The sequence below is a fragment of the Nicotiana tabacum genome, chromosome 12 (genome assembly GCF_000715075.1).
Source record: "Nicotiana tabacum cultivar K326 chromosome 12, ASM71507v2, whole genome shotgun sequence".
NCBI classification, from domain to species: Eukaryota; Viridiplantae; Streptophyta; class Magnoliopsida; order Solanales; family Solanaceae; genus Nicotiana; species Nicotiana tabacum.
In genome coordinates, this window is record NC_134091.1 from 63,329,965 (window position 1) to 63,342,630 (window position 12,666).

Below are 12,666 nucleotides of genomic sequence, written 5' to 3' on the forward strand. Positions count from 1 at the left end.
TCTTTGAGCTATGGAATTACCTACTAATAGGAATGTTGTTTTATTTGAACTACATTTTTTATTAATTCCCCCTTTTTACTAACGGATTTTTATCTCTTGCAGTAATTGTGATAGAGTTAGTAAAGAATATTTGGATGGAGTAGAGGATTTTATAAACCATGCATTTTTCTGTAAAACAAAATGGAAAACTAATTGCATGTCCTTGTACGGAGTATGTACTTATTCATCAAGTAAATCGAGCTACAACATAACATCATTTTGTAGTTAATGGTATTATGCCATCATATGACACTTGGTTTTATCATGGGGGGTCTTTAAAGGGATCAAACAATGCTCTAGCAAATAACTGCAGCCAACCAACTCTAAGGGGCGATGATATGAGAGAAATGATACATGCTACCTTTGGAGGCTTTACACAGTTCATGGATACTGACGTTAGTGAAAGGATGGGCATGGAGCATAACTTAAAAGAGACTACTGCTCATCTATCTAGAAATCAACCTCATTCAGAGGAGGCTAAGTTTGAATGGCTCATGAAGGAGGCAAATGAAGAACTATATCTTGGATGTAAGAAGTTTAGCAAATTATCCTTTTTGCTGCATATGTGTTGTACAAAATTCATGTTCAAATGGTCAAATGAATCTTGTAATGCTTTGCTTGGACTATTGAAGGATTCGATGCCTGGCGGGGAAAAATTGCCTCCTTTCTATAAGACCAAAAAGATTAATGAAGGCTTGGGCTTAAAGTATGAAACAATCAATACTTGTCCCAACAATTGCATGCTTTTTAGGGAAGAGTATGCTAATAAAAATGTTAATGAATGCAAAGTTTGTGGGGCTTTTAGATGGAAAAATGATGCTAGAAAAGTTTCAGTCAAGGTCCTAAGGTATTCTCCTTTAAAACAAAGGCTACAAAGATTGTTTATGTCTTTAGAAACTTCTTAAGCAATATGATGGCATCATGAAGAGCACAACAAAGATAGAGTTCTAGGACATCCTGCAGATTCTAAAACTTTGAAATTTTTTTATAGTAAATATCCTAAATTTGCTAGAGATCCTCACAATATGCGCCTAGGATTAGCTTCTGATGGATTTAATCCATTTGGCACAATGATAATTGTTCACAGTACATGACTAGTGATTTTAAAGCTATATAATCGTCCACCATGGATGTGCATGAAACAAGAGTTTCTCATTCTGTCCTTACTTATTCCTAGACCAAAAGCGTCTAGCAATAATATTGATGTCTTTTTGCAACCTTTAATAGAAGAGTTAAATGAATTATAGAATGTTGGGGTAAAAACATACGATACCTCTATTAAGGAGATATTTCATATGCGAGCAGCTCTCATGTGGACTATATATGATTTTTCAGTATATGGTACTCTCTCTAGATGGTGCAATTATGGTCGGTTTGCATGCCTTTCCTGTAACATAAATACTCAATCTAGAAGGCTCACACATGGTAGAAAATTTTGTTACACGGGGCATCAATGCTTCTTGAAATCAGGACACAAAACATCAAGATGCTGCAAAATCATTTGATGGGACTAGAGAAACAAGACATGCACCTTGTCCAGTATCTAGGTCACTACTGCTGAATCAAATTAAAGATATAAAATTTACTCTCACCCAGTCGAGTGAAGGGGTAAGTGAGGTGATGAAAACACACATAGAGAAAAGAGGAGTATTTTTCTCGATCTTTCTTATTGAAAATTTAACTTGGTGCGTCATAATCTTGAATTGATGCACATAGAAAATAATGTGTGTGATAACATAATTTATACACTATTGGATCTTGGTAAAGAGTCTAAAGACAAATTAGAAGCTCAGTTTGACTTGAAAGAGGTGATAATAAGACCAAGCTTATGGCCTCAATATCGAGATAGTGGGAGAGCATATCTTCCTCATACTTTTTTCACAATGTCTCCAAAGAAAAAAGAGTTATTTTATGAAGTACTACAAAATGGCAAGTTTCTAGAGGTATGAAGAATATCATTGAATTTTTATTATGTCTTTAGTTGTTAAATGTTCTAATATGAAACTAATAACATTACTTTATTCCATAGGTATTTGGGTACTTTAAAGTCATATGTTTATAATCGTGCATTCCAAAAAGGTTCAATAGCCGAAGCATATATAGAAAATGAGTGTATGGAATTTCGCTCGGGATATTTGGAGGGTGGAGATTCAAGGTCTTATTGTTCAAGAAATTATAGTGATGGGATTGAGAAAGAGACTAGTAAAGAAGAATGTCTTTTTTCTACTGTTGGTGAGTCGTACGGTAGAGTAGATGTATTTGAGTTGGATGAGAAAAGATAGTTGCAAGCACATCGGCATGTGCTTTTCAATTGCGAGTCAGAAGTGGTTGAGAATTATAAAAAATAAGTGGTATATCTATTATTGAATATATGCATATTACTTATTTGATAACTAAATTTATATGCGAGTTACATGATAGGTAACATATTGTTGAAATCCAGAGAGCACATCGTAAGCGTCGTTTGACACAACATCAACTTGACCATTTGCAGTTTGATACATTTCATCAGTGGTTCAAGGAGCAAGTAATTAGTACGACTAAGTCACTCATTACGTTAAATTATTTTCCTTGTACAGATATCCACATTTATAGTTATATCTTTTATTTGTTTAGGTAAAGGATTTGGAAGCCATATCTACCATCTTAAAGGACGTTAAAGTTCTTGCAGAAGGGCCGAGTTACATTGCAAAATGATTCAGTGTGTTCGATGTAGATAACGGGTATCGATTCTGTAATGACCTGGAAGTAGTTTTGTATATTTGAGCCCCGTTTCCCTATTTGATGATTCTCGTATATGTATTTGTAGTTATTTAACTTGTGGGGATAGTTGGTTTTATTTCGGGGAAGTTTTGGATTGATTTGGAATACCTAGTTTCATTTTTGGAAGTTAGGTTGGAGAGTTGACCAAGGCTTGAATTTTTTGAAAACAATCTCGGATTCCTATTTTATTGGTTCTAATAGGTCCATATGGTTATTTTAGACTTGGGCATATGCCTATATTTTGATTTGAAGGTCCCTAGATTGATGTGACTCTTTCTACCGAAACTTGGCAATTTAAAGGCTTAGAAATTTCCTAAGTTTAATCGTGAGTTAACTTTGTGGCTATCTGTGTCACGACCCAAAATCCATTTAGTCTTGATGGAACCAAACCCAAGCCGCTAGGCAAGCCAATTATCAACTATCCAATTCTATTAACAATTATTAAAGCAATTTAAGTAAAGAAAAATCTTATACATTCCCCAAGAACTGGTAGTACAAATCATGAGCTTCTAAGAATAGAATATACAAAATAGGTATGAAGTAAATACATCATCTGTTTGAAAAGTACATAAATAGAGTTTTATGAATCTAAGGCTACCATGAACAAGAGGCAGCTACAACCGGAACGCAGGTACATCTTCAGATCCAGCTCCTAACGAACACAGCAACATCAACGGCCAATATCTGCACGCAAGGTGCAAAAGTGTAGTATGAGTACAACCGACCACATGTACTCAATAAGTAACAAACCTAACCTTAGGTTGAAAGGAGTGAGAGCTTGTACCAAGGTCGAGTCCACACAAATAGCCAAAAATAGTCCATAACAACGTAAAGCAAATAATACAAGAAGTAACTCAGAGATAAAAATGCTCAACAAAATCATGATTTCTGAAAATAGTTTTGCCTTTCAAGTACATCAATGAAAACCCAAATCGTTTATCGAAGTTGCCAAAAATATGAATAAGTTTGAAAACAATAATTTTTCCCAAAAATCCTTTCAATAATAAATAAGATGTTTCATTTTGCTTCCAGATAACCAGTGTAAAACAAATGCATCACTATGCCCATCTGTCAACATGTGTGAGAAATCATGAATGACGTGATACCGTATAACATGAGAAAAATACATCTCTATGCATGTATGTCATGGGTGCATGTCAATGCAGTGTATTTCAGAGATGAACTCATGTACTCACACTCTCAGAGTACTCATTCTCACTTTCTCACACATTCCACTCATCATGCTCAATCACTGGGTAGTGTATATGGCCAAACCGGCCCAGGGAAGATCCATCCTGGAATATACACATCAACTGATCATCAGTCACCCAGGACCGAGTAGGGACAATCCAGCCCGTGAAGAAGATCTATCTCCAGGTATATAATGCTTCGGACAAGATCCGTGTCTAGGGAAGATCCATCCCTCAATAAAATCAACCGCGCTCACTGGGGGTATGTAGACTTCGGAGGGGTTCCTACAGCCCAAGCGCTATAATCCGCACGGACAACTCACATGATGCACGAAAAACTCATGTGCCATAATATCAATATCTGGATCCGCATAGACAACTCATGTGCCGCATGGACAACTCATGTGCTATAGTATCAATATCCTCACAAATAGGCCCCCGACCTCACTCAGTCATCAATCTCTCAAGTTTTACTCATATGCTCACAATGTCATGAAACTAGCCCGACAACAATGATATGATGCATCAATAAATAACAACCGAGACTGAGATATGATATGAATGTATGAATATGACTGAGTACGAAATATCACTGAAAACAGTGAAATAGCAGCAAGAAACGACCACTATTGGTCCTAGCAGTATCGTCATAAAGCCTAAACATGGTATCTAGCATGATTAACATCTCAGTTATTTTATCACATGGTGAAAAACACAGACATCAACAAATTAGGACCACTATACAGTGCCATGGAAACAACAGAGTCCCAATTCACAGAGTGCACGCCCACACGCCCATCACCTAGCATGTGCGTCACCTCAACACAAATCACATAACACATATATCGGGGTTTCATACCCTCAGCTCAAAGATTAGAAGAGTTACTTACCTCGAACAAGCTAATATCAATGTTGAGCAAGCCAAGAGCGATGCTCCAAATATGCCATCACAAGTATAGAGACCTCCGAACGACTCAAAACTATCCAAAAAGCAACTCAAATACATCAAATAAAGCCCAATGAAACAATTCCAAATGAAAAAGGTCGAATCTTTAATCAAAAGCCCAAAATCGACCAAAACGTCCAACCCAAGCCCGCACCTCGGAACCTGACAAAACTCACAAAATCTGATAATCCATTCAATTACGAGTCCAACCATACTAGTTTCACTCAAATCTGACTTCGAATCGATGTTCAGAACTCAAAAATTATCATTACGAAACTTTAGGCCAAAACCCCCAATTTCCTCTTTAAAATTCACAATCCAATTACCAAAAACAAAGGTTGATTCATGAAATATAACCAAAACCGAGTAGAGAACACTTACCTCAATTCATATGCTGAAAATTGCCTCAAGCATCGCCTCAATCCGAGCTCCATAGCTCCCAAAATGAAGAAAGAACCAAAACCCTCGATAATATAGCTTCTACCCAGCGATTCTGCATTTGCAGACAATTCGTCGCATCTGCAACCACCGCTTTTGAGGTAAAACTTCGCTTCTGCGAAAACAACTGACCCATCAATCCCTCGCACCTACGGTCTTTAAGCCACTTCTGCGATCGCGGTTCTGCGCACTTGAACCGCATCTGCGGTTGCGCAGGTGCGTCCAAGCACCTGCACCTGCGATCCTCACGCCCAGCTCCCCTTCACGCTCCTGCGACTCCTCCGTCGCTTCTGCGACCATCGCACCTGCGTAAAACCAGCCGCATGTGCGATCATACCAGAACCAACAGCCTTCAGCAATTCACTATGCAATGAAAGTGATCTGAACCTCGTCCGAAACTCATCCGAGCCATTCGGGAACCGAATATACCAACAAGTCTAATAACATAACACGGACCTACTCGAGGCCTCAAATCACTCATAACAACATCAAAATGACTTGACCTCAAATTTTTGACACAAGTCCCAAATGACATAACGAAGCTATTCCAATTCCCAAAATCACAATCTGAACCCGATATCAAAAAGTCCACTACTGGTCAAACTTTCCAAAAAAAAATCCAACTTCCGCCATTTCAAGCCAAATTCCACTACGGACCTCCAAATCACGATTCAGACGCACTCCTAAGTCACCCAACGGACCTACCAGAACCATCAAAACTCTGTTGCAGGTTCAAATTCAATAAAAGTCAAACTTGGTCAACTCTCCCAATTTAAAGCTTCAACAATGAATCCATTCTTTCAATTCAATTCCACATAACCTAAAAATTGCAACCGATGATTCATATAAGTCATAATACATCATACGGAGCTACTCATGCCCGTAAACTACCGAGCAAAGTACAAATGCTCAAAATGACTGGTTAGGTCGCTACAATTTGGTTCGAATTATGGTACGAGGATTTGGAATAGGTCTATTTTATCATTTAGAATTTGTGTTCAATGTTTGGTCTCATTCTGAGTTGGTTTAATAGGAATCAGACGCTTGGTTGTGATTTTAGAAGTTCTTGAGTTTCATTGTGATTTTCATACATTTTGGTGTTCAATTCGTAGTTCTAGATTTTAGCTTGCGAGCGAGTTTGTATGAGTTTATATACTTGTGTGGAGCCCGAAGCTCGAGTGAGTTTCGGACATGTTTCGGAGCATTTCGGGTTGAGGTTTAGTTTTGCTAGTGCTGCAGGTCTCGCAAATGTGAGAACCAGTTCGCATTTGTGAGGTCCATGTTGAATTGGGAAAATGGGTAGGGGTAGCCGACTTTACATTTGCGAATTCAGTCTTGCAATTGCGAAGGGGGACCTGGGCATAGGCAGATCACATTTGCGATCATTTGGTCGTTTTTCCGACGTTTGCTGACTTCGCATTTGCGATGTGTGAGGTCGCATTGGCGACATCTTCTAAGGCAGGCCTGGTTCGGATTTAGGAGCTAGTGGTCGCAATTGCAATGGTCGCATGTGACTAAGATGTATTATTTTATATTTAGAGATCTGGAGCTGGGTTTGAGGCGATATTTGAGGCGAATTTCACCCACTTGGATTGAGTAAGGTGTTTTTAACTTGGATTTGATTATTTTTCCTTGATTTCATCTTTGATATATCATTTAATTGATGAATCTGTGACTGAAAATTGGGGTGTTTGTCAAAACTTTTCTAAAAATGAAATTTGGAGATTTGAGAGTCGACTTGGACTCGGTTTTGAATATAATCATATATATGTTATCATGAGGTTATGGATGGCTAGGATCTACCATTTGACTCGGGTTTTGACTGGGTGGGCCTAGGGTTAACTTTTGTTGCCTTTTGGGAATTGGGTAAATATTGTAACTTTAATAATTGAAATTGATTCCTTTTGTATTGTTTGATGTTATCGAGTCGTTATTTGGTGGATTTGAGCAGGGGGAGATGATTTCTAAGGGAAAGTCTAGTTTTGAGTGTTGAATTGGGACTATTTGAGATAAGTATGTTGCTTAACCTAGTGCGAGAGAATAACCCTGTCAAGACCCCAAATTCCCACCTTAGGATGTCGTGATGACACCTAGTCTCTAAGACCAGGTAAGCCTAACATACAAGAGAATTTAACAGAAATAACGACAAAGAATGTTAAATTAACTAATAAATTTCATGATATCATTAATACTGGATAACAATCACAAAATTCCCCAAATCGGTGTAACTGAGTCATAAGCTCTAAGAAGTACGCTAGAATTCTCAAAATACAATACTATTTGATGTGAAAACAAATAGTAGAAAAGACAGTAGTAGAAGGTAACACAAGTAATCAAATACAGTCAAATACAAGTAAGACAAATGAAGGAATAACAATAACCGTTCGATCAACTAGCCTTTCCAACATAGAATGTACAACAAGAATCACATCTAAGGCACCACACCTCATGTTCACATTTCACAATTTACAATCACAATCTTCCTTATATCGCCGCGTGAGCCTTGCATTTATATTTTTAAAAATATTTTTCCCGAAATAGATACACATTCTTTAGCCCCCTTATCTCACTGTGTAGCTTCAAGTAATTTCCTTACTAGCAACACGCGTATAAATCCCACCGTATCTCTCCACATGCAAATCAACCCCTATCCTTATACCATCGCATGTGCATCAATATCACAAAATAATAATCAAATCGCACCACACGTGCCCGTATGCCACAACATTTCCAAAATCAACAATACCAATGTTACCACAACACATAGCCCACGGCTCAACCACAATGTGTACAAGAATCTCAATAACAACAAAATAAATGTGAAACAACTCAACAAGGAAAGATATCTCAATAATCAACAACTTCAACCACAATGTGTTAATATCCTTCACATCTACAACTTTAATAACTCCACAATGAAGGTATTTCCATGAAATGGAAACTTCCAATTCAAGTGCATAACATAAGCCTAACAATGAAAGAAATAGCATGAAATAGAATCAGCGACTAAATACATGAGAATAAATCAACAATGGAGAGAATTGCATATAACAACAACTACAAATGAATGCATATAAGAGTAACCTTGACAGTGGAAACTAGAACATGTAATAATGACTTCAAATAAGGCATGTAAGAATAAATTTGACAACGAAAGATAGAACAAACTATAATAACTTCAATTAATGATTATAAGTAACCTAAGAGTCTAAACCGCTCAACTTTTATACATATAAGCATGTGTACACATTCATCACCTCATGTACACGTCTTCCACATTGTTCAAATAGCACAATCAAACCCAATCCTAAGGGGTAGTTTTCCCCAAACAAAGTTAGGCAAGATATTTACCTCAACTAGGCCAAATCAACACTCAAAAATAGCTTTCCCTTTAAAATTTGCCTCTACATGGCTCAAATCTAACAAAAAATGACTTAATATAATCAAACAATGCAAGAGAAACTAATTACGATTAATAAAGCTATGACCATTACATAATTTCCCAAAAGTCAATAAAAGTTAACCCCGGGCTTGCCCGGTCAATACCCGAGTCCAAGTGTAGATCATGACTATTCATAACCCCACGAGTCCATATATGTATTTATTTTTTTCAAATTCGATTCCAATTCGACTCTCAAATCCCAAATTTTTATTTTTTAAAACACAAGCAAATTTTCCCGAAATTTCTCTTTGATTCTTATAATTTTGATGTTAAATCTCATATATAATCATGTAATATAGTTCGAAATTGATCAAAATCACTTAACCAATGATTGTATATGAAACTCCCCTCTCCAAATCGCCTCCTACCGAGTCTAGTACTAAAATGAGAGAAATGAGATCAAATCCCGTATTCCCAGCCATCAAAATACCATTTTGACTTTAAATTCTATACCATCCAAATCCCGAAGGAGGCCTCCTTCAGTCAACATTTCCAACTTAGGCTTCAAAATAATGAACCAAAGGGTCCAACTCATTCTAAAACATCCCCGAAACGAAACTAACAACTCCTGCAAGTCATAAAATCACAAATACACATACGGAAAGCTTCAAAAAGGGAAACATGCTCAAATACACAAAACGACCGACCGGGTCGATACAAACCCCTAGGGTTGGACTTTAATTGCTTGATTGTGATGAAAATTGATGCAACCAAATTGATACAAACATATGTGAGCTGACGAGTACATATGTGGGTGCAATGTATGAAATGACTAAACTTGACTTGGGATTTGCTTTTATCGTATAGTTTTGACTGTGAGATCTCTGTGATACATATGTTCGCCTTGGATGACTACTTGAGCTTATATTTCCATGCTAGAGATCGTGTTTTAGGATTATCATTTTCTTAATTAGCCAAGTTGGGCATTTGTGATGTTGTTGATCATTGAGTTAGTTGTATTCATATATTGATATTGAACAACCATATGTATTACCTATTGTTATGTCCTTGTGCATTGTGTGGGCAACATTTATGAGTTTATGTCTTGATAACAATTATTGGCATGTTGTATTACTGTGATCATGGCAGATGTGGACATGTTGGGCAGATTGTTGGAGTGTTGGCATGAGGTTTCTGTCGTGCGATTGTGATTGATGTTGTAATTGTTGTGATGAGAATATTATTAAACTAGAGCGACAAGGTAGGATATTATTATTTTGTCAAGCGGGAGAGACAAGGCGGGATATTGATAAATAGGAGCGACAAGGCATGATATTCTTATTTTATCAAGCGGGAGCGACAAGGTGGGATATTATTATTTTGTCAGGCGGGAACGACCAGGCTGAATATTGTTATTGTCAGGGAGGAGCGATACTAGTGGCTATTATTATTGTGATAGAATTATGGGAATGGGGTGCCATATGTTTGTGTTTCTATTTGATGACTTGTTGTCAAGCTGAGCTTTTACTTGTTTGAGTTGTTATCACATGTTCAGAAAAGGTTGTAGATATTGTCTCTGTTATATATTATGTTGTTAGGTTTTTTTTATATGTCACACAACTTATTTGACTAGTGAGTATCACATGATTTGAACCTCGTCACTACTTCACCGAGGTTAGTCTTGATACTTACTGGGTACCGACTGTGGTGTACTCAAATTGCACTTCTGTACATTTTTGTGCTGATCCAAGTACTTCTGATCAAGTAGAGTATCCTCTTTATTCCATTTGTAGGGAGCCATGCTTGTGATTATTTGAGGCTTCAAGGTATCCTCTTTCTTCTATTCGTAGGCCTCAGAGTCACCTTCTTTACTTTATTTCTACTATTTATGTATTTCAAATAATATTGTACTCCTCGAGAATTGATATGCATTCCATTTAGAGCTTATGAATCAGTATTATCGGGTTTTAGAAAGCTTATTATTGTATCCAATTTTGGCAGTATTATCATATTTTATAGCTTTTCATTAATTTGAAGTTGTTATATGTTGATTGATACCATCATTTGACAGGCTTACCTAGTCTTAGAGACTATGTGCCATCACGACCCTATAACGACTCAATTGATCGTTTTGAGCATTTGCATTTCGTTCAGCTGTTTGTAGTCTTGAGTGGCTTCATATGATGTGTTATGACTTGTGTGAATAGTCGATTTTAGTTTCAGGTTATTCGGGATTGATTTGGAAGAATAATTCCCAACTAAGAAGCTTTAAGTTAGAAGAGTTGACTAAGTTTGACTTTTGTGTATTTGACCTCGGATCGGAATTTTGATGGTTCTGTTAGGTCTGAATGGTGATTTTGGACTTGGGAATATGCCCAGATTTGCATTTTGATGCTTCTAGAAAGTTTTGGCCATAATTGGCGAAAGTTAGCAATTTGAAGCTTTGGAAAGTTCAAAGGTTTGATCGGGATTTGACTTCGATATTATAGGGTTCGTATTGTTGTTATGGTAATTGGAATAGGTTCTTTACGTTATTGTGATTCTAGTGCCGAAAGATCCGAATTGATTGCTAGTTTCGCTTCCTTGTTCTTGTGGCAGCATTGGAGGGATATTTCGTGGACAATTAAGGTCAAATTGGAGTTTTTCTTTCTGTTTAAAGGTAAGTAACCTCTTACTCTACATGTATTTAAGATTATCCAAGTTGCGGCTAAGTCGTTGAAGCTAGAACTTGTGAAATATATATATCGAAAGGCTTGGTAGTAATGTTGTTGGTTGGTGGACTGTTTTGGGAGGCTCAATATGATTATTAATGATGTTGTTTGGGCTGTTTGGTGATTGTTTTGACTTGTGGGAAGTCATATAAATAGGGGAGGTACTGTCCGTTTCATCGTAAAATAGGTTGCAGTCGATACATAATAGTTACGATGCTTAAACGGTAACGATAGTGTCATTTCTCTTATTGTAGACTAAGGAGACGTGACATTTGCACAGCTTGAGGTTGGGCAGTATATACAAGGTATGTGACGCTATCCCGTTTCTTATTTTTCACGACTCCGATTGTACATACTGTAATGAACAAGCTTCCAAAGATACTCCACTCTTTGAAGCTAGTAGTACTTAGATTGTCTCCCTTCTAATAGAACAATTGATGTTGATGTTACTCCTCTTATTCTTATATTATCAACATTATTGGTACTTCCTAATTCTTATAAGATTCTTGATGAAGAGTTGGTCCTAATAACGTGTACGGAGGATGTGATTCCAATGAGTCTAGCATGCATCATATATATGTATCTATTTTACTCTACCGAGTCGCGCTATAGTCAGACGTGTATGGCACCTATTGTGCAAACACTGATCAATTGGGTTTTACCGAGCTCCACGTGGCCGAGTACGATTCTACCAAGCCTGATGATGGCCGGGTACGATATGATGATGATGATGCCCACAGAGGTGTATGTTTTAAAAGTTTGATGATACCCACAGAGGCGTATGTTTTAAAAGTTTGTGTGTGTGTGTGTATCATGCATTTCATGTCAGTAGCTCTCAGAGGTACCCAGATGTTATAGGTTGTATATTCTCTATCCCTATTTATATTACTGTTCTCACTTATGCTTTCCTGCCTTACATACTTAGTACTTTATTCCTACTGACATCCTTTTTATTTGTGGAGGCTGCATGTCATGCTGCAGTTCATGATAGACATGTAGGCGAAGCTTCCCCACCATAGTAGGCTGCCCAGTTCAGCGGTTATTGGCGAGATCCCTACTCCGGACTTGTCGTGGTCTTGGTATGCATTTTTGTTATAGAGATTATGGGTATGTCGGGGCCTGTTCCGGCAATGTTGCGCCACTTATGTTCCTTTAGAGGCTCATAGACAGGTGTCGACTCATATATGGTTTGGAATG